The sequence below is a fragment of the Camellia sinensis genome, chromosome 6, assembly GCF_055761805.1.
Source record: "Camellia sinensis isolate YWXY chromosome 6, ASM5576180v1, whole genome shotgun sequence".
NCBI lineage: Eukaryota > Viridiplantae > Streptophyta > Magnoliopsida > Ericales > Theaceae > Camellia > Camellia sinensis.
The window spans coordinates 148153251-148175826 of NC_138966.1; the positions used below are offsets into that span (position 1 = coordinate 148153251).

General features: G+C 37.5%; 1 pseudogene across 1 annotated transcript in view; it reads right to left on the minus strand.

Annotated features, from left to right (window-relative positions):
• Positions 1–15580: 15580 nt before the first annotated feature.
• The window catches only part of LOC145793687 (uncharacterized), an 84154-nt pseudogene continuing 77158 nt past the window's right edge, over positions 15581–22576 (minus strand). Inside the window, exon 5 of the transcript XR_014333913.1 lies at positions 15581–15897. The product of XR_014333913.1 is annotated as an uncharacterized LOC145793687 (transcript). The remainder of the gene's footprint in view (positions 15898–22576) is intronic.

Genomic DNA, 22576 nt, shown 5'->3' on the forward strand with positions numbered 1-22576 from the left:
CAGAAAAAAAAAAAAAATTCAATCCAAATTTTTTTTATGGCATGCAAAAGCATGCTGTAAAAAATGTATATTTTCACGGCATACAAAAATATGTCATAAAATATTTGTACTTAAGACAACATACATTTCATGTCGTAAAATATTAGAACTTTACACGACATGCATTAGCATGTCATAAAAACTTTTATTAAAAAAAATTTCAATCCGAATTTTTTTTTATTTTATTTAAAAAAGCTAACAATTTCCAATCAAGCTTCTCACCTTAAATTTTCCTAATTAAGGACAACATAAAAAATAATTTATACATTATTTTATAATTTAGTGTCTCTTTTAAGGGAAAATTGCACCCAGTGGGATTTTGGAAAAAAAAAATTACATATTCATGAAAAAATTTATAATTTTAATGATTAATATTTATATAGCTTTTCACTAATTTCTAATTATTATTTTTTAAAATTACCTTGATTTGATATTTTTCCTTCTTTTAATAATTTATTTATTGTTTATTTTTTAGATGTGCCTAATCTGAATACAACTAAAAAATAAAATATTTGTAAAAAAACATAATAACATATAATATATATGAAACGTATTAAATTTTATATTTTTTTGAATTTAGTGATTTTTGTAAAAAAAAATTAAAATATTTTTCTTTTAAGTATACGTAAATTATTTGAATTTTAAACAAAAAATTATTTGAAATATGTAAAAACATGCAATAACTAAAACAAAAAACTGAGGCCCCATTACGCTTTCACTCACTCTCTGGGTCTCTCTCTCTCTCTCTCTCTCTCTCTCTCTCTTTCAACCCTCTCTAAACCCTAATCTCTCTCAACCGATTGAATCAACCTTCTTCAGCCCCGTTTGATCTAATCTCAGAGCAATTGGTGGTTCATCTCAGATCCAATCTCAGAGCGATTGGCAATTTCGATTTTGAGATTTCGAAGCTCCACCGCCTCCACCATCTGCACCGGCGAGGGGAGCAAGCACCATCATCTACTAAGGTGAGCACCACCGTTTCTCTCTCTCTCTCTCTCTCTCTCTCTCTCTCTCTCACACACACACACACACACACACACACACAGTTTCGTATTCTCTCTCTCTCTCTCTCTCTCTCAAGCTCTTCCTTCCCATCGAGTTTGGTCAGATAACGAAACCAATGCATTTGATTTTAGAATTTCGCTGTTTGAGCAATTTGCTGTATGATAATTTGTTGATGGAATCTCAATTAAATTCCACTCCAATTTTCCTGTTTCATGTTCATGCTTCATGTTCTTGCTTCTTCGTCCAAGTCACAGCAACTTCTTGATTTGCCTTTCGGTTTGAAGTTTATTGTGGACTCACTCTTGTGATTTCAACATTTCATTTTATCAAATTTGTCACAATTTCATCCAAAATTATAATCAATTTTCTTAAAACAAATTTATCATATAATTGTTAATGTTTGAGTAAAGATTCAGGGGATCTCTAAAACCAATTTGACATTCTATGTGATATGGGAGGGCCCTATGTACACGGGCAACAGGTGGCCACACTATGACCTCCCGTAAGAGTTTGAGACTCAAATTTGCTTCTTAAGGAATTTTTGACTTGTATCTTCTATTTATTTTTCCTCTTTTAGATTCTGTTGGGTTGAAAATGAAGTGCTGCAATCAGTTTTATAAATGGGATGATAGAAATAAATATTTAGAAATTTTTATTTTCTTCACGAGTAAAATGAACAATATTCAGACTGCTAGTTAATTTAATGTGTTTTGCTCTCTGTTTCAGTTAAGTTTATGAATAAAATTATCTGCAAATTATTGCCTCATTCACTGGCCCAGGTTATACTATAAGGAAGTTTGAAAGTAGCTGGAGGCAGGTCTATAATGATAATGTATGTGGAGAATCTAAGCTAGAATTGTTAAAGATCAAGAACATCATATGATATCAACATATAAACACATTTTGATAAATAAAAAAAAAATGGCAAAATGATCTAATCTAGCAATATATTAATGATCAACAATCTAATAGAAAATGTTATTATCAATAACAAATGATGAAATTTTAATGTTAAGTGTCAGCAATAAATAGGAACAGCGATCATTTAAACTATATTATTCTTGTGAAGGAAAGCTGAGATGAATGGCTTTGTAAATGCACTTTTCGATGACAGCTCTTACATTGATGGACCATGCTAATGAGACTTGGAGTATTCCTGCAATCTGTATCATCAAAGAGAAAGAATGGAACAACAAGAGTTTAGTATCCATGCTTCAGTTGTGCGTTCATGAAATGGAGAGAAATGGGATAGTTTTTACTAGAGCGTAGAGCACAAAATCAAACTCCTTGTTACTTGTATTGCTTGACCGAGTATTAATCATTCTTGATTGTGAACAATAGACTATTCATTTTATCACTAACAGGTTGGGATGATCAACAGTACTATAGGACAATAATGTGCGTGAATTTCATGTTTGCAGGAAATAATAGATATGAAGGTGTAGTTTTGTGCTTTTTTATGAAAATCTTTCTTAAAAACAGGAAACATTTTTAATGTATACTATCAGTACTAAGTAGCTTAATTAATTACAAAATTTATATTATTGTCTTCTCCATTTTTTAGTTGCAAAACATATGTTTTATGTGAGATGATTCTCTAGTACTAGGTAGCTTATTTGATTTGCCTCTCTACTTAACAATCATAGATTCATGAAGTTCATATGGTTCATATAGTGAGGTGCAAACTAATCCAGTTCTATTTTACCTGTAAGAAGGGGAAGTTAAATTTTTTGTGATTATTTTCTGTCGAATATTAAGGTTTCTGTTTTTTCCCCATTTTGATTTTGTGGAGAATTGAATTTTTCAGAAAGATCATCAAGCCATTGATATCCTTCCAGTAGAGATTGATATATAAGAGCTTTTTGCTTTCAAACATTGCAAGGGAAGGAAGGTTAAGCTTGCCCTTTGTGCAGGACCAGATAGATGAGTCCTAAACACGTAACAGTATGGGTGAACCACATAACAGTTAACGTGTCGTTGTTGAAAAGTTACCCTGTTGTGTTATTTTCCCTTTATAATTTGTCTAAGACACATCCTGCCCACCTGTGCATCCTGTGTGCACATAAGTGGGCATAGATAACTAATGGCTTGTGTAGATTAATATTACATGCAAGGGAAGGAAACAAATTAATGTAGGTTCCTTGAATTTTTAAATAGTTCTATGGATAATGCTATTTTGTTTGGTCTCTAAGCTCTTAAACTTAAGATATCTAATGTCTTTTATCAGTAATTAGTTTGCTGATATAAAGATGAGATACTGGAATAAGATTGTTGTGCTGATCTTGCCAGTTGGCAATAAAAACTTTGTATCTCGGCTACCAAGTAAGAGCATTGTTTCTTTGGTAGGCTACTTCGTGCATTGTGGAAGTAGTGGCCTAAATAAATTCTGACATAGTGTTTATGAAAGCTGAATAAACTTGGCCAACCATATACATCTCTCCACTACTAGTTTTGTACACCAGAGAGACACTTGTGTGATTGAACTCCTATTTCCTAGTTCATGTTTACTGGTGCACTAGTAGCAGTTTTATGGTGTTTACACAGTCATCTGGTAGAATCTATCCTTGTTTGGCTCTACATCTCACTGGTATTCAAAGCCACATTTTTGGCTAAAGTGAAGCTTAGGAGTAGAATTCGAATTCCACTTGTGTTTGGTATTCAAAAATGGCGTAGATTATGGTTTCATATTTCTTATTACTATTTTGGGCTTGACATTGCATTGTTTAACTATCAATCGCTCTGTAGCCGTTGAAGTTCCAAAGTATGTGGACACCGTTACTCCTGAATACAAACCCAAGTTTGATGCTATAGCGATCTCGGGTTTGTCCCCTTTATGTGCAGTGTTCCGGTCTTAGGTTCCGTGGAGTTGGTGGTTGTATGTCCTATTGTCATCCTTTAAATCCCGTATGTCTGAGTTTCAGGATGTGTTGGGCGTGTTTTGAACAGGCTGGTTGAGCCTTAGTCCCTTTCCCTTGTTGCCCAGAGTTTTGGTGGTACGCTCGAGCGGGTACCTTTGCGCTCGAGCGGACCATATCACGCTCGAGCGGAGTTTTCACACTTCCAGTATCGGTGCCTCTGCAAAACTTCTGCAAATGTGTTTTTCACGCTCGAGCGGGTTTCCTTACGCTCGAGCGGGTCACGCTCGAGCGGGTCTGTTGGAGCTCAAGCGGGGTGTACATTGTCTGCGAAAGTTCTGAGAGGGGGTAATCTACGCTCGAGCGAACTGGTTTTCGCGCTCGAGCGGATACTTTGTGTTCTTGTGTCTTGGAGCTCGAGCGGGCCTTATTGCGCTCGAGCGGGCCCAGTTTTTGTGCGTGACGCTCGAGCGTTCTATTCTCCGCTCGAGCGGATCATGCGTATATCAGTTGGTAGCTGGGCATTCTTGCATCACTTTTCAACATCCTTTCTCTCTCTTACTTTTCCAAAAAAAATCCATTCAAGAGCTTCTCTCACTAAAACTCAACTTCTCTCTTAGGATTGATCTAGTTAGATTGTTCTCCTACCCTTTGGCCTTTACAAAAGTTGTGTTGATCGTCGAGGGCTACGTTTTGATCCGAGCATATTGAGTTTTGGAGCACTTTGGGTTTCGTCATCTTCTCCCTTTGAGCTCCGAATTTGAGGTAGGGATATCCTACTCCATCTTATGAGCTTTGTCTTTGAATTTTGGCATTTTGATATGTTTGGGGTCGTTGGGTAATTTTGAGAAAGTTTGGGTCTTTGTGTAATTTTTACAAAAGTTGGGGTTTCATTTATTATTACCTATATACATGATTGGGCATAGAAAAATGAGATAAATGTTGGACTGTTGATGGGAATGAAACCTCAGGGTTGTTTTGTTAATTATGGAAAATGCCCTAAATGCATTGTTAAATTAATTTGTGAAATAAATGTGAGAAATGAGAAATGGAATTGAAAATGTGGGAATCGAGGATGTATGGGATTAAAGGGTGTAGTTGGATTATTCATCACTCACCAAATTGAAATGTCAATATTTTACTTATTTGGAGCATTTAATTTCTGTTTAGAAATAACTGCTTGGGGCTATCGGTGGAGGATAGTCGTGATTGTTGTAGACAATGCATGATGATTAGGCAAACTTAAACTAATCGATTTAGTGTGCCATTGAATATAGCGATTGGAATAATACATTAACTTTATGTATTGATTGATTGTATATGATAACTGTTTATATATATTGTTTGTGTAGGAGGAGAAAGGGGTTGTACTCCACGGTTTATTGGAAGAAAGGGGCTGGACCTCTAAACCGGAAGGTTTATTGGAAGAAAGGGGCTGGACCTCTAAACCGGAAGTTGTGTTATGTAGATACAGCTCATATGCTTATCTAATGAAGTGCAGATACAGCTAATATGCTTAATTGTTGATGTATTGGTACAGCTTATATGGTTATCTGTTGATGTATTGATATAGCTAGTATGCTTATCTATTGCGAAATGTAAATGCTTAATATGAGTGTTTGTCTCATATCGGTTGTTTGACCAGGTTCTGAGTCATAGTTATATGAATTGAGAATTGGATAAGAAACGGAAGGTGAAACTGTAACACGGTATAAATTGGGATATAAGTGTGGACCACCCATTGAACGATGTTATCTTAGTCATTGTTTATAGTTGGTTTAGTGTATTTCTACTGGGCTGTGGCTCACCCTATATGGGACATCATTTTCAGGTACAGGAAGCATGCCACTTCCAAGGGCGTAGTTTGGGAGGCAAGAGGCAGACAGACTGCTTTTGTTGTTTTGCTTTCTTTGATGTATTATATGTAAATTCAAGCCAGGGGCTTAAGATGTATTGTGTTAGTACTCTTCTCTTTTGTAACCAAGTGTTAACTTGGAAAGCTGTAAGCCCGTAGGGCAATTTGTTGTTAGCAGTGATGTAATATTTCTGTAAAAGCAAGTCTGTTTAATAGAAAGATATTTATTTCTCGTACATCATTGCATGTCTAAAGTGATGGGTTTTATGTATCATTCTGAGGGCGTGACAACTTGGTATCAGAGCGTACCGGGTTCGAATACTTTGGGTACGTGAGAAGTGATTAGTATCACAATGGGTTTGTCTCGCTTGTTAGAGACTTAGATGTAATGCTATGTGCCTATGTGACAACATGTTTTTGTGACTGTGTGGGTATGGAATAAAGTTTCTTAGATGTTGATTGGATCCTTGGGTTTCAGGGAGTCCTGTTGGAAAGGCACCTGATCAATGCTGTTTCTAACTGGAACGCTAGTAACGCCTCGGGACTATCATTATCCGGAAATGAAATTCGTAAGTGTTTAGTTGTTTATGTGCTTACGTGGAATGAATTACAGCTGTCCATCATGTTAGGACGCTAGTATTATAGTTTCGGCACCTTTGCTGTTGTGCTAATACCTTTGTTATTTTTACTAGGATGACTAGACGAGGGAGTTATGATTTCCCTTCTTCCGCACGGGAAGAGTTGCGGAAACAGTTTGTGGAATTACGCCAAGGTACTACTCCTTTGGTGTAGTTTGAGTCATGGTTTGCTAACCTGTCAAGGTTTGCCCCGGAATTGGTGAAGACGGAGGAACTGCGTTGTTCAGAGTTTGAGGGTAGGCTGTGCGATAGTATTCGGGAAAGGATTGCTGGGTTTTGGCATGGGAGCTATAGTGTGCTTGTCGGGGCTGCGGCCCATATGGAGGCAGCAGTGCAAGCTATGGACCAAAATAGGGAAGAGACCATGGTTGGGAATGTTGGTGGGAGTAGGGAGGAGGCCATCTCGGTAACTCCTACGGCTTATGGGTATTCTAGGCCCAGTAAGAGGTGGAGGCGAAAGTGTGTTCAGTCCCAGGCTTTGTCCTTTTCTTCGTATGGGGTTTCGGACTCTTCTGTTGAGGGGTCTAGAGAGGTCCGGGTTTCAGGCCAGCCTCAGAGTAGGGGATCTGCTAGCTGTTTCAGATGTGGTCAGTTAGGCCACAAGTCTTCAGTGTGTCCCCAGAAGAAGAGAGCAGGGTTGGCAGCTCTACCAGTAGTTGCACCACCAAAATCATCTAGCCAACTAGGTTTTGGGTCAATTGAATGTTCAGTGGGGAAACAGTTGTTGGGGCCTTCATCAGCTCAGACTTTGAACCAGTCTCGTGTTTGGGAGTCGTTTACTTGTTGGGTGTGTAATCAGCCAGGTCATATCAGGCGTTTTTGTACTTGGCCAGGAGCTTCTTTGGAAGCCTCGCAACCTAGTCGGGTCCAACCTTATTTGACTGGACAAGAGCAATACCATTTTGGGGGCCAGTCATGCCAGAGCTCGAGGGCCATTGGTGAGTCGAGTTCCCAAGTCCCAATTGGGGAAATTTGCAGTTGTTCCAGGTGTGGCCAATTGGGGCACACCAGTAGTTCTTGTCCGTGTCTTGTAAGCTCGTAGGTTATCTTATGTTTGGGGATGACCAACTTTGGCGGTCCAGTGAGGGACGGTAGTGGTGGTAATACTGAGGGGATGGTTTTGTTTTGACTAACCCATTTTGTAATTGGTGAATTATCATTTTGTAATCATTGGGTTCTGTTGTGTAACCAATGTGTTTTGGGAATGTTGAAACATCTAAAACTGTTTGCTTATCTATATAAATATGCTTTGTTTGTTAACTTCCTTGGATTGGGTGGATTGGAGCATGTAGTAGCTCTAAAGTTTTATTAATACAATAAGTTGTTGTAAGACCATAAAAAAAAAATAAATAAATAAATAAATAATTCTAGTAATAATGCATTTAGATGCATGTGATTTGGTTTGGGAAAAATTGAGAGATGCGTATCCTAATCAAGACTATTGTGGGGCTATTTTGGGGCTTGAATAGTTGTACTCGCCGAGTATCCAGAACTTCATGGGTGCTACCCATTTGACCTTATGTTTGTGGTAGAGATTTTGGTCTCTTGTCAGGAGAACTCCTTGAGAGGATGTGAAGTGTGTGATTAATACCAGGTGTGGTATATATTTAACATGATGCTTTGCGGAGTCATAGTGCATAATTTCGTTAGGACGAGACTTATCCCTTCATGATAGGTAATGTCGCCAAATTTGCATCTGTCGACTGGTAATTTGATTAGAGAGAGTGTGAGACCCTATATAGGATAGTGGTTATTGGCATCGGGAGTGGTGTGTGGTGAGCAGCTGGTGTTATATCCCGAGCGGTGGAGTAATGGGTGTTTCTTGAGTTCCCAGACTCCTTTTGATGGTAGAATACGATAGGTTTGTACCTTAATACCGGGTAGGTCAAGTGATGCTAACGACAGGATTGGTTGGGTGTATAACCCATGGTTTGGGTGTGAACCGTGAGTAGAGTCACTGTGGTTTGGTCTTTGCGAAGAAAGGTTTGGGATGATAATGAGAAGGTTGAGGACTTTTACTCCTCTAGAAATTTAGAATGGTGAATCTGTGAAAGCCTTGTCGGCGGCAGGCGACGATGTCGGGGTTTGGTTCATGGTGGTTGTCTAGCGGTAGCATTGGCTAGTGGTTTGGCACGAAGGCTGGGCCTCTTGATGGTACTCTCGGGATAAGTGACAACTAAGATGCGGGGTAAAGAGTGGACCCTATGGGTCATGGAAGGACTCGGTATGGGAGTAAGATAGCTCGCAAAATAAGGAGGTTTTGCTTAGTGCAGTACGTGTTAGTGTGTGTGGTTCGTAGGTTGTTATTAGATGATGTGTAGAAGGGGATCAGTCCTAGAAAATCCCAGGTGAATACCTTGATAAGGTAATGGTGTGGTTTCTTATTGAAGTCGAGAGGTTGGATGTTTGGTTAAGTCAGGTCACTTCGACATAAGTATCCGTTGTCCAGTTTGGATAGTGGTAACTCAAGCGAGGTAGTAGAGTTGTGAAAAGTGAGCAAGGCACCTTGTTAGAGTCGTTTTGACCTGTTTGGCCCTTGTTTGTGCGTGCAAGGCACGGGGGTGTACAATGTTATCCTTTGTGTCGTTATGTTATTAAAAATTTTAAGTGTTTAGGAGCCCTTTTTATGGAAATTCTGATTTTGGGTATTGTGTCATCACTGTGAGTATGGCGGGTTTTGTGGAATGGCTGTGCTGAGATTCACTCAGGGGTCATTGAGTACTCTTCATAAACTTAAATGATTTTTGAATCGAAACGTGAGTTTCGCTACCCTTATTTTCGGCAAAAATAATTTGAGAGAAATCTTTGAGTTCGGCTATGGCCAGTTGTAAATGACGTGTTTAGTGGTTGCCTTACGAACTTGAATATTTTACGGGAAGTTAGACTCGACCTAGCCTGAGTTGCTGGTTTTATGCTGTGTGATTTTGGCGAGACCTTGAAGTAGTAGGGTAGTATTGTGCCGTAATGTTGTTTCCTACCCGTGCTTCGTCTTATATACGTGTTTCGTGAGAGTTGACTGGAAGCCTTGTGTACAAACATTTCCGTGTTTCCTTTATTGGGATATTAAGTACCAAATACTGGTTTGAGTGTTGTGAGTAGTCGAGACGTGGTGGATGTCTCAGAACACTGTAGTGATTGAATGTGTCTTACTATCATCATTGTTATCGAGTCTGGCTAGGCCGGACTTTTCCATTCGTAAGGTATTATGAAAACGTAATGGGGGTTGAGGAAACCACTTGGGTGAGTGAATTTTAGGTCCGTGAAAAAAAGAAAAAAAAAAAAAAAAAAAAATCCGGAACTATCTATGGATGTTGAGCATATACCGTATTTCTGTTGTGTTGTTAAAATCTAAGAGCATTGGACATGTCTTAAGTTGTGAAACATTGCATATGTTTTAGTTTATGGAAATATTTCGAAACTTACCCTGAGATGGAAGTTTAATGTAATATTGCCCGCGTAGAATGTATTGAGGAACTGGAAATATATCATGAACTTTAATTGTGTTATGAAATTGTGAATCGTGTGTATTGGAAGTTTTTAGATTTGAAAGGAATGCATGTTGTAGCATATATTGTAAATGGCCCCTTGAATAGGGATGAGGTGACCAGTAATGGGTCAGGTTGTTAAATATTAAATTGTAATATTGTTGAGAAATTGATTTAACTTAAACGTTATAAGACATTTGAATGAGAGGTATTTGGCAAGTGAATTGTGGATGGTCATGTGTTATGTATGACGCCGTGTTTATGAAAAATGTTTACAAAACATGTAAGTTTCACATGGAAAATGCAAAGTTTGTTTTGGAACGCTAACGTTGAAAATTTGAGTTTTCTTGGAGAAGTACCTCATGAACAAGAAAATAAATTCCTTTATATTTGTACAAAAGATTTGCATTGGTTGTTTAATTTGAAATTTTGAGTGTTGAGTAGTGATTTAGCTGGGAGCACTAGTCGGGTGTTTTGGTGATTTATCTCGGGAAGAGTTTAGTTTGGTTGAGGTCTTTTGTGCCTGAGTGTTGTCTTTGGAACGTGTTTCCTTAGTTAGTCCTTTCTTTTGTGAGAGTTAACTACAAATTTGTTGAGAGAATAGTTTCTTCCCTAAATACTAGGGGGTTGAGTGTTTTGTGGTCGGTTGACCTTGTAATTGTGTTGTTTTCTTAATTTCGGGGATGAAATTCTTTAAGGGGGGAAGGTTATAGCGATCTCGGGTTTGTCCCCTTTATGTGCAGTGTTCCGGTCTTAGGTTCCGTGGAGTTGGTGGTTGTATGTCCTGTTGTCATCCTTTAAATCTCGTATGTCTAAGTTTCAGGATATGTTGGGCGTGTTTTGAACAGGCTGGTTGAGCCTTAGTCCCTTTCCCTTGTTGCCCAGAGTTTTGGTGGTACGCTCGAGCGGGTACCTTTGCGCTCGAGCGGAGGTGGATTTTTGGTTGTACGCTCGAGCGGACCATATCACGCTCGAGCGGAGTTTTCACACTTCCAGTATCGGTGCCTCTGCAAAACTTCTGCAGATGTGTTTTTCACGCTCGAGCGGGTTTCCTTACGCTCGAGCGGGTCACGCTCGAGCGGGTCTGTTGGAGCTCGAGCGGGGTGTACATTGTCTGCGAAAGTTCTAAGAGGGGGTAATCTACGCTCGAGCGAACTGGTTTTCGCGCTCGAGCGGATACTTTTTGTTCTTGTGTCTTAGAGCTCGAGCGGGCCTTATTGCGCTCGAGCGGGTCCAGTTTTTGGGCTTGACGCTCGAGTGTTCTATTCTCCGCTCGAGCGGATCATGCGTATATCAGTTGGTAGCTGGGCATTCTTGCATCACTTTTCAACATCCTTTCTCTCTCTTACTTTTCCGAAAAAAAGCCATTCAAGAGCTTCTCTCACTAAAACTCAACTTCTCTCTTAGGATTGATCTAGTTAGATTGTTCTCCTACCCTTTGGCCTTTACAAAAGTTGTGTTGATCGTCGAGGGCTACGTTTTGGTCCGAGCATATTGAGTTTTGGAGCACTTTGGGTTTTGTCATCTTCTCCCTTTGAGCTCCGAATTTGAGGTAGGGATATCCTACTCCATCTTATGAGCTTTGTCTTTGAATTTTGGCATTTTGATATGTTTGGGGTCGTTGGGTAATTTTGAGAAAGTTTGGGTCTTTGTGTAATTTTTACAAAAGTTGGGGTTTCATTTATTATTACCTATATGCATGATTGGGCATAGAAAAATGAGATAAATGTTGGACTGTTGATGGGAATGAAACCTCAGGGTTGTTTTGTTAATTATGGAAAATGCCCTAAATGCATTGTTAAATTAATTTGTGAAATAAATGTGAGAAATGAGAAATGGAATTGAAAATGTGGGAATCGGGGATGTATGGGATTAAAGGGTGTAGTTGGATTATTCATCACTCACCAAATTGAAATGTCAATATTTTACTTATTTGGAGCATTTAATTTCTGTTTAGAAATAACTGTTTGGGGCTATCGGTGGAGGATAGTCGTGATTGTTGTAGACAATGCATGATGATTAGGCAAACTTAAACTAATCGATTTAGTGTGCCATTGAATATAGCGATTAGAATAATACATTAACTTTATGTATTGATTGATTGTATATGATAACTGTTTATATATATTGTTTGTGTGGGAGGAGAAAAGGGCTGTACTCCACAGTTTATTAGAAGAAAGTGGCTGGACCTCTAAACCGAAAGGTTTATTGGAAGAAAGGGACTGGACCTCTAAACCGGAAGTTGTGTTATGTAGATACAGCTCATATGCTTATCTAATGAAGTGCAGATACAGCTAATATGCTTAATTGTTGATGTATTGGTACAGCTTATATGGTTATCTGTTGATGTATTGATATAGCTAGTATGCTTATCTATTGCGAAATGTAAATGCTTAATATGAGTATCTGTCTCATATCGGTTGTTTGACCAGGTTCTAAGTCATAGTTATATGAATTGAGAATTGGATAAGAAACAGAAGGTGAAACTATAACACGGTATAAATTGGGATATAAGTGTGGACCACCCATTGAACGCTGTTATCTTAGTCATTGTTTATAGTTGGTTTAGTGTATTTCTACTGGGCTGTGGCTCACCCTATATGGGACATCATTTTCAAGTACAGGAAGCATGCCACTTCCAAGGGCGTAGTTTGGGAGGCAAGAGGCAGACAGACTGCTTTTGTTGTTTTGCTTTCTTTGATGTATTATATGTAAATTCAAGCCAAGGGCTTAAGATGTATTGAGTTAGTACTCTTCTCTTTTGTAACCAAGTGTTAACTTGGAAAGCTGTAAGCCCGTAGGGCAATTTGTTGTTAGCAGTGATGTAATATTTCTGTAAAAGCAACTCTGTTTAATAGAAAGATATTTATTTCTCGTACATCATTGCATGTCTAAAGTGATGGGTTTTATGTATCATTCTGAGGGCGTGACAGATGCCTGGTGAGAACTCAGAATTTTTTTTTTTTTTCCCTGATTGATTGTCAATCTATTGAAGACCTCCATCCAATGGGGACTAAACTGGGCAAACCTTTTTTTTAGTAATCTATTTGTAAAGTTGTTTGTTCACTAAAAACTTCAAAAATCTTTGAAGTTATTGTCGAAAAAGGACAAATGAAATATGTTTTACCTTTTGGGTAACTAAGCATTTGGGTTGGGATTTTGGTTGAATCGATTTTTGTCTCTTTGCAACAAGGTGAAACATCTAACAAAGAAGTATGTTTTGAGTTACAGTTGGTGGAACTGAAAGAAGTAGAAGCAACATCTCTGAAGGAGTCTGAAAGATTAGAGAAAGAAATTGTAGAAGTCCAAGAGTTGAAGGTAATGCAAAAAAAATAAGAATTTTGTTCTTTGCCAATTTTTCACCTGTTCCCTTTATGTTGATATCTGAAGGGCTGTTTGTTGTGTAACAGCAAAAGATCAGTACCATGACTGCACCGGCATACATAGCTTTCTAGCACGTTTGTTGTGATGCTCTTTGGATAATAGCTCAATGGTCTCAGAAGGAACACATTGTGTTTCCTGCATTTAGGGTTGTATTCTCTAATTCAATGAATTCTTAACTGTAATAAATGATGACTATTTTGAAATACGTGAATTTTGATGCATAATCATATGTATCGAGATAGAAGACACAGAATTGTGTGCCACATACGATAGTCTTGGTAGTCAGTAATCTATTTCTTGTCCTACACCGGCATACATAGCTTTCTAGCACGGTTTTCATCCAACTGAAACGTGAATCTTATGATTTGTAGTACTTTTTGGATGTTTAAAGTCGTATTTTGGAGATTAGTGAATCTTATGATTTGGATATTTTTTTTGATTTGTATGTTTGATGTTGTTATCAGCTTGATATGATAGAAGTTGAGGATAAAAGTTAGTATGCAGGTTGTTTGGTGTATGAATATTTGATTTTTTTGCTTACTTCATAGTTTTTGCTTCGGCTTGGTTTATTAACAGGTTGTATTTTATAAGCTACTGTCTACATATTATTAGGCAAGGCAATATCCCTGTATATATATTATATATTAAACATAACCTTCTACCACATATAAAATTATGTCATGAAAAGTGTAATCATTTATAACATGCAAGAAAATGCCGTAAAAGATTATATACGGCATACAAAGTATGTCATAAATATGTTAAAAATGACATTCTACGGCATACAAAATTATGTCGTGAAAAGTGATGATTTATGACATGCAAGAAAACGCCGTAAAAAATTATATACGACATACAAAGTATGTCATAAATATATTAAAAATGGCATTCTACGGCATACAAAATTATGTCGTGAAAAGTGTGATGATTTATGACATGCAAGAAAATGCCGTAAAATATTATATACGGCATACAAAGTATGTCATAAATATATTAAAAATGATCTTCTACGGCATGCAAAATTATGCCATGAAAAGTACGATGATTTATGGCATGACAGAAATGTCGTAAAAAGTTATATACGACATACAAAGTATGTCATTAATGTTTAATTTATTACTTTTTACAACTTTACCTGCACGTCGTAAATGATGTCCAACTTTCCACGGCATGTCATATAACGACATTTGTGTGCATGTCGTGAAAGAGTTTTTACGGCATGCATTGCAAGCCATAAAATTCAATTTTGTTGTAGTGCCATCACCTCAAGATGCCAAGGTAATAAAACTTAGGGGGCAGTTGTGGGGACATATTTTGTGAATGACAATACGTGGCCAAGGTGGCATCGAAGTGTTAGCTAAGGTGCCACGTGTCGTGGTCATGGCGCCGAGGTGATCTTGCCTAGGCCGAGGTTATCTGTGGAGATACTGGAATCCGGGATGAGCGGAAAAAGGACAATAGTCTTAGAATGAGAGAGGACCTCAGCCTGGATAAGGATAAGGCTCTTAGGGAGTTTATCTCTATCTGGCTGGGAGTCCAGGATGAGCATTAAGTCAGAGTCCATTGAAGCTAGGCTTCTATAGGGATCAGGTTAGTGCTGGCTATAAAAGTAAGGCACCCTCGTGGGTCTAAGGTACACTTTTTATATTCTGGCTAGTGAGTTAAGCACTAATTGCTATCTTTGAGAGACAACTGAGTACTGACTTGATTGTCGGAGTGCCCTCGGGTGGACGAACCACCGCCGAAATCTTATCCTTCTGTGACAGGTTGTTCGGGCGCAATCTATTCTGCCTGTGCTCTCTTGCGGAGTTCTTGTTTGGCAGTGTGGTCAAAAATCAGCACCCACACCTGTTTATACACAGCAAAGTGAAACTTGTGAATTAGAGAGCAAAAATAAATAAATATGAAACAAAGATGAATATACCAATTTGAATATATATATATATATATATATATATGAAACAAAAACAAAAACAAATTTAAAGAGCAAAATCTAGCAACGTCTGTGGTTTTCTTAGAGACCTAAACAAACAAAGACAAGAAACAACTCTATGTATTCAACAATCTTTAGAACATTGCCTAAATGAATATGAAAAGCTACTAAGAACAAATAAAATCATGTAAATACAATGGGATAAAAAACTGGAAAGGCTTATTTCAACTTTTCCATCAAAAACCATGTAAATTATCCAATTTCATGGAACAATTAGTGTCGGGATCAGCTCAATTGAATATACATTTGACACCTATTTTCCTACCAAGAGCATAACCGTACAGAGATTCCACTCTTACAAAAGCCAGAACAAAGTTGAAAACATAGTAAAATCAAAACCATGATCATAGTAATGTACACCTTATCCAATAGCATTTTCCATGCTTTTTTCCTTGTTTTGTTTTCCATATAAAAATAAATTTAAAAATAAAAACCTAAATAATGTAAAAAACTATCAATGACTTATTGTTCTTTGGACTCCATCTCCCTTACAATGTCTACCATGCCTTGGATCTTCTTTGAGAGACTGATTGTGCTCTTCAATGTGCTCAAAGACCATCTCCAAGTGCCTTTTATATGTTGCAGCTCGCTTTTTCTCAATGGCCAGCTGTTGGGACAGTTCCCGAATTTTATTGCGTTCATTCTGTGAAACAAGATGCAATACAAATATAGGCCGACAATATTGATTGACATTATTACAATTGAACAGCAAACCTAGATTAAACAAAGAATTTAAAATAAGATCATTTTCCTTCTTGCCATTCAACATGAGATTATTTAACACTTGGGAATTTCAGATAATGACAAATTAGGAGGTTATTAAATAGTGTAAGTTTTTCTCTCATAGATTATTATTATTGTTATTTTTTTTAATTTTTTTTAATTTTTTTTTTTACATAGAGTAGCTTCTTGACTTGTTTGTTGCTTGTATTTTATGCAGTGTATCTTCACAGAAGATACTGGCCTTAAAGAAACTTTGCACGAGCTTACCCACATTTCCCCCAGTTCCAGGTAGATGACCACAATAATTGTGAATCTTCAAAGGTAATTTATGACAGTATTTTCAGCAAGATAAACTGAATGTTATATAAAGAAAATTTAACAATATTATGAACAAAATTTTATAATGAAGAAGCAAGAACTAACCGGACATTGATCATAGACTAAGTCCCTTCGACCTTTTCCAGGAGTCAAAGGATGAGTGTGCTCCTTTACAAACTTCGTAACAACCCGTTTCCCAGAGCTTACTTTCCTAACTAAAATCATTACTCTGCAACCAACCCTTGTTTCAGTCCTTTGTTGTACAATTTTTTCACGCTTTTCTGGTATGCAAAATCCCTATTTATTATAGACAAGTGCCGTACCTATGGCAGATCCATCATGCCTTGATCAACAGAGAGCTTGCTCACACGGATGACGAAACCCACTCTTGTTGCATAAGCATTATAAAATGCATGAGCTTCTGCTTCGGATTCAAACTCCTGGTTCAGATAGGGTCGTCTACTAGAGCTTGGGGCTCATCAACTGGAATCATTTCCTTCCCAGAAAGAACTTGAGTCACCTTATCATCCTGATTTTGTTGAAATAACTCTTCAACAGAATTTCTACCTATTCCATTTTCATCACCAGCTCTGTATTCCACATCAACAGAATTACCCACCACTTCACCATTGGCATCACTATCAACCTCAAAATCCACTGCAATAAAAGCAGTCATTCAATGATTACATTTATCAATCATAAATTCTAACTATGAGTAGTTTCTAATAAATTTTGTTTCCTTATCATTAATAAAAATTATCCACGTGAGAATTTTGCGGCATCACTATTAAGCATGTTATATACAAGATATTCTACAAAAAGAAAAGAAACCTAAATTCATTGAGAGAACCAAAAAAGAATGAGCACTACAAAGCACAAGGAAAAAAAATCAATTCACCTTCCTCTAACAAATGAAAGCCTACAAAAACATTTTGAACTATGAGTGAAATCTCATAAACTTTGTCATCTAGGTGAAGAACTTTGTATCAACAGTCACTGTTGAGTCAATCTTTAAAATACTTATCTTGCTGAGCTTCATTCAATTTAACCTTCATTCTTCAGCCTATGTATGGCTTCACCTATAGAGAACCTTTGAGGTTCAAATGAGCTATCAGACACAAGTATCTTTCCATTGTTGACGAGATCGTAATAACCCCTAACCCCCCATTTGATTGCAGGAAAAGACCAAGGAAATGAAAATGTTGTAAGATGTAGACATGTTTATTCTTGTTACCAGATTTAGGATGGCAATTTCTATAACCAAAACTTACGGGTAGGTTGGAGAAACTACTGGAGTTATAGCGATCCCGGTTTCCCTTTTCTTTACTTGTTATATACAGACTTAGGATCCGTGGAGCTGGTTGTTGAGAGTATGTTGTTTGCACCCTTTAATCCTTATTTTGAGTCTTGGGTTGTGTTGGGAAGATTTGGAGCAGGCTGGTTGAACTTAGGAACCAAGTCTAGTTGCCCAGATTTTGGCTTGTCCGCTCGAGCGGGGGTTTGGACGCTCGAGCGGGGAATACACCCATCCAGTATGTCCTGTGTATTGTTGGCCGCTCGAGCGGGGGATTGGACGCTCGAGCGGGAAGTCGTGAGTGACGCTCGAGCGGGGAGTTGGGAGCTCGAGCGGGGACCTATCTACAAAAACTTCTGGGAGTGTGCATTCGCCGCTCGAGCGGGAGTCTGGCCGCTCGAGCGGGAGTCTGTGAGTGGCGCTCGAGCGGGGGTTTCCACAGAGGTTAGGGAGACAACGGAGAAAGTTGAGCTTATCCGTAGGAGGCTTGTTACAGCCCAGAGTCGTCAAAAATCTTATGCCGACCGTAGGAGGAGGCCTTTGGTGTTTGAGGTGGGTGATCATGTCTTTCTGAAGATATCACCAAGATGGGGATTGATGAGGTTTGGGAAAAGCGGGAAGTTGTCCCCTCGGTTCATTGGTCCTTTTGAGATCCTTGAGAGGATCGGCGAGGCTGCTTATTGTTTAGCTTTACCACCGCAGTTGTCCGGAGTACATGATGTGTTTCATGTGAGTATGCTTCGGAAGTATGAGCCGGATCCATCACATGTGTTGGATTGGACTGATTTAATGGTTGATGAGGATGTCTCGTATGAGGAGAGACCGGTTCGGGTTTTGGATAGACGGGATCAAGTTTTGCGAGGCAAGACCATCCCTTTGGTTAAGGTTTTGTGGAAACATCACGGAGTGGAGGAAGCCACATGGGAACGTGAGTTGGAAGTTCGCGAAAAATACTCGGACATGTTTATCGATTTGTAATCTTGTATTTAGATTTTGTAATATTGTTGAACTTAAGAGCTTTACATATGTCTTAAGTTGTAAAACATTGAGTATGTTTTGGTAAATGGGTGTATCTTGAAACCTGCTTCATTATAGAAGTTTAGTGTAACATTACATATGTTGATTACATTGTTGAACGTGTTGTATATATCATGCAATTGAATATGATATGGAAATTGCTATCATTGGAAGGAATAATGCATAATAGTGATGCAGGTCAAAATATGTGTTGTTTTATATATATATTGTAAGATGCTTCTTGATAAAGAGATGAAATGACCAGTTTTGGGTCAAGTTGTGCACTATTGAATTGTCATTTTGAAATCAAACTTTTTCTTGTGCTAATTTCGGGGACGAAATTCTTTAAGGGGGGGAGGTTATAGCAATCCCGGTTTCCCTTTTCTTTACTTGTTATATACAGACTTAGGATCCGTGGAGCTGGTTGTTGAGAGTATGTTGTTTGCACCCTTTAATCCTTATTTTGAGTCTTGGGTTGTGTTGGGAAGATTTGGAGCAGGCTGGTTGAGCTTAGGAACCAAGTCTAGTTGCCCAGATTTTGGCTTGTCCGCTCGAGCGGGGGTTTGGACGCTCGAGCGGGGAATACACCCATCCAGTATGTCCTGTGTATTGTTGGCCACTCGAGCGGGGGATTGGACGCTCGAGCGGGAAGTCGTGAGTGACGCTCGAGCGGGGAGTTGGGAGCTCGAGCGGGGACCTGTCTGCAAAAACTTCTGGGAGTGTGCATTCGCCGCTCGAGCGGGAGTCTGTGAGTGGCGCTCGAGCGGGGGTTTCCACGCTCGAGCGGGGCGACTGGTATAAAAATCCGAGATCCGACTTTCTGGATCATTTTTTCATCTCCTTTTTGATTTTAAAACCCTAGAACCGTCTTCTCCCTCTCCCTACACACCTTCTCTCTTAGGTTTGATCTACTTAGAGTGTATTTCTACCCTAAGTCCTTTGTTAAAAAGATAGAGTGGGTCGAGGGCTTCCATTTAATCTGAACAATCTTGGGTTTGGAGCACTTGGTTTTCGTCATCTTCTCCATTCGAGTTCTTTTCTTCAAGGTAGGGATTTCCTACTCCATTTTATAAGTTTTGTTCTAAGTTTTGGTATATTGATATGTTGGGGTACTTTGATAATTATGGGAAAAACCCTAGTTGTATTAATTAAATTGATTTGTATAATTAATTTAAGGGAATTGGGGAATTTGGTTAAATTCATGAAATTGGGGAATTTATTGATTAAATGGTGTAGTTGGATAATTTAAATCACTCGCCTATTGAATTGTTGATATATTTATTTCCAAGTCTAGAAATAACTGTTTTGGGCTATCGGTGGAGGATAGTCGTGATTGTTGTAGACACTGCATGTGGATTAGAGATAATTGAAACTAATCATTGATTAAGTTATCAATTTTGACTGCTGAATTAATACAGACATTATGTGTATTGATTGTGTGTTGTAAATGTTATGTGTTTACATACATTGTTTTGTGTGGGAGGAGATAGGGGATGTACTCCACGGTTTAGGGGAAGATAGGGGATGGACCTCTAAACCGGATTTTGTTTGGGAGGAGATAGGGGATGGACTCCATTAGCATCACTTTTATGTGTGCTTATTTATATTGAAGTGTTTTATTTGATACAGCACTAAAATGTGTATCAAACGGGAAGTATGAAGTGTTTTGATTTGAGCTTGAGCCTCATTTGTTTGTTGACATTGGAAGATTGAGAATATGATTTATATATTTCATTGATGTAAGTGTGGCCGGGTTCTGAACCATATTGATAAGGTTGGAAAGTAAAACGTGTCTTAAACATTAGTGTCTTGAGACTATATAATGATGTAATTGATTATCTTGGTTAACCATCTATTGAGTGCTATTGCTTTATTCAATGCTTATATTTGGTTTAGTATATTTCTACTGGGCTGTGGCTCACCCTTTATGGGAACATCATTTTCAGGTCCAGGTGATAAGCTACCTCCAAGGACTTAGCTTGGAAGGATTTGGATTTTTGAAGACTATCTTTCATTGTTTGTTTTTATTTGATAAACATTCAAGCCTAGGGCTTTATTTGTATTTGAGTTAGAACTCATATTTTTGCGTCCAAGTGTTGGCTTGGAAAGATGTAAGCCCATAGGGCATTTAAATGGATATTACATGTAATGTTTTCACTTAGTAATACTCTGATGAATGAGATAATGAATTGTTTTCTTTTAATATTACATGCCAATGATATATATATAATGGGTTTATTTTGAGGGCGTCACAGGAGTGGAGATCAAACGAGTGTTCATGGATAAAAGAAGAGTGCCTGGGGTTAGGTATAAGTCAATTTACAAGTCTTGTAATATCGCTTATTATAGTGGATTGACTTGTCACTCCCTAGCGAAAACTGTAACGGTTTAGGTCACATTCCTCAAATATACTCAAGTTCGAGACTCCTTGCCTATTCAAAAAAATAGTGGATGGACTTCTTGCCTATTTTATTTTCTGTTAAGTCCTCCTTAACTTTTTTTGTTTTTCAAAAAAAAAAAAATCGTGAGGCCGAGGGGTTAGTTGTATGGTTGCGAGTAACAGTAGTAGGGGTATTTTGTACTTTCCGAATCTCTTTCAGTGCATTTCATCTTCCTGTACCTTTAATTTCATGTTAATTAATGAAATTTTTCTTTGCTGATCAAAAAAAAAAAAAGGTGCCCACCATTTTACTGCAGAGATAGTTTTCTTCAAGGTTTCCATGTAAATCTGTGTGTTCCTGTGGTAGTTGGTTTTTTTTTTTTTTTTTGGAACAGACCTGTGGTAGTTGGTTTGATTGCTTTATTTTACTTTCAGTAGATTATTTTTTTATTCTGTGGTTTGTGATCGTAGTTTGGGCCAATTCCCGCCACCAAACTTTCAATTCTCTATGTTGTTTTGATTTTTAACGGACTGCATAAACTCAACACAATTTTAAATTGATCAATAATTAACCACAATCTTGCTAGGCCTAGTGGAGAGGTTTCCATCTTATTCAGTCACTGATACTGAACTTTATGATTGAAAAACTTCGAATTTTTCTTCTTGCATTTTTCAAACCTTTAAAACTACAGTGACTTTCCCCGCCCATAAGAAATTCCACTTACAAAATTAACCAAAAAATTTCAGATATTGTGTTCCGATCATGAGAATGCATATGAAAATATAAATCACAATCGAAAGTTGGAGTACTATCTTGCTCCCACCAACCAGACAGAGTAAATACATTCTAATTCCTAGGAACCACAAATTTCCAATCACAGACAGAAAATGAATTGAGCAAAAACATTAAGAGACAGAGAGGGAAAATAAAGCTTAGCAAATCAAGAAAATATTGATTTTCTTGTAAAAGTAATTATGTATAATAAAAATTCCTATTTTCTTATAAAATTTTCATCCTAATCAAATTCATATAAAAAATTTATTTTATTTTCTTTCATTTTGCTTTCTGTCATTTTCACTTTCTATCCTTTATTTCTTTCTAATCATCCTAATCTATTTTATTTTATTCATCCTAATCTAAAAGTTTTTTCCCCTTGTTTTTGAGAGGATTCCATTATTGGAGTCAAATGAATGGTTTTATTTAAACTCAAACCCATGTCTCCAATTTAAAAATACTATACCTTTTTTTATGTTTATTTATTAGATTGACTACAAAATAGTAAATGAAAATTTTAGATCGTCTCAAATAGAAAACAAAAAGACTTATATTAACTCCAAAATCCTATTTTACATATTTTTTAGTCAACTGGATAGGGTCACAAATTATTTAAACTAAACCTTGTTTTATTTGTTTATTTTTTGTTTACTAGATTGACACCAAAACAGTAAATGAAAAATATAAGATTATCTCAAACAGAAAACAAAAAGACTATATTGAACAAAAAATTCTATTTTACATATTTTTTTATTCAACAAGAATGGGTTATTTAAACTATTTAAACATGTCATCGCACCCTTAATGAAAATAAC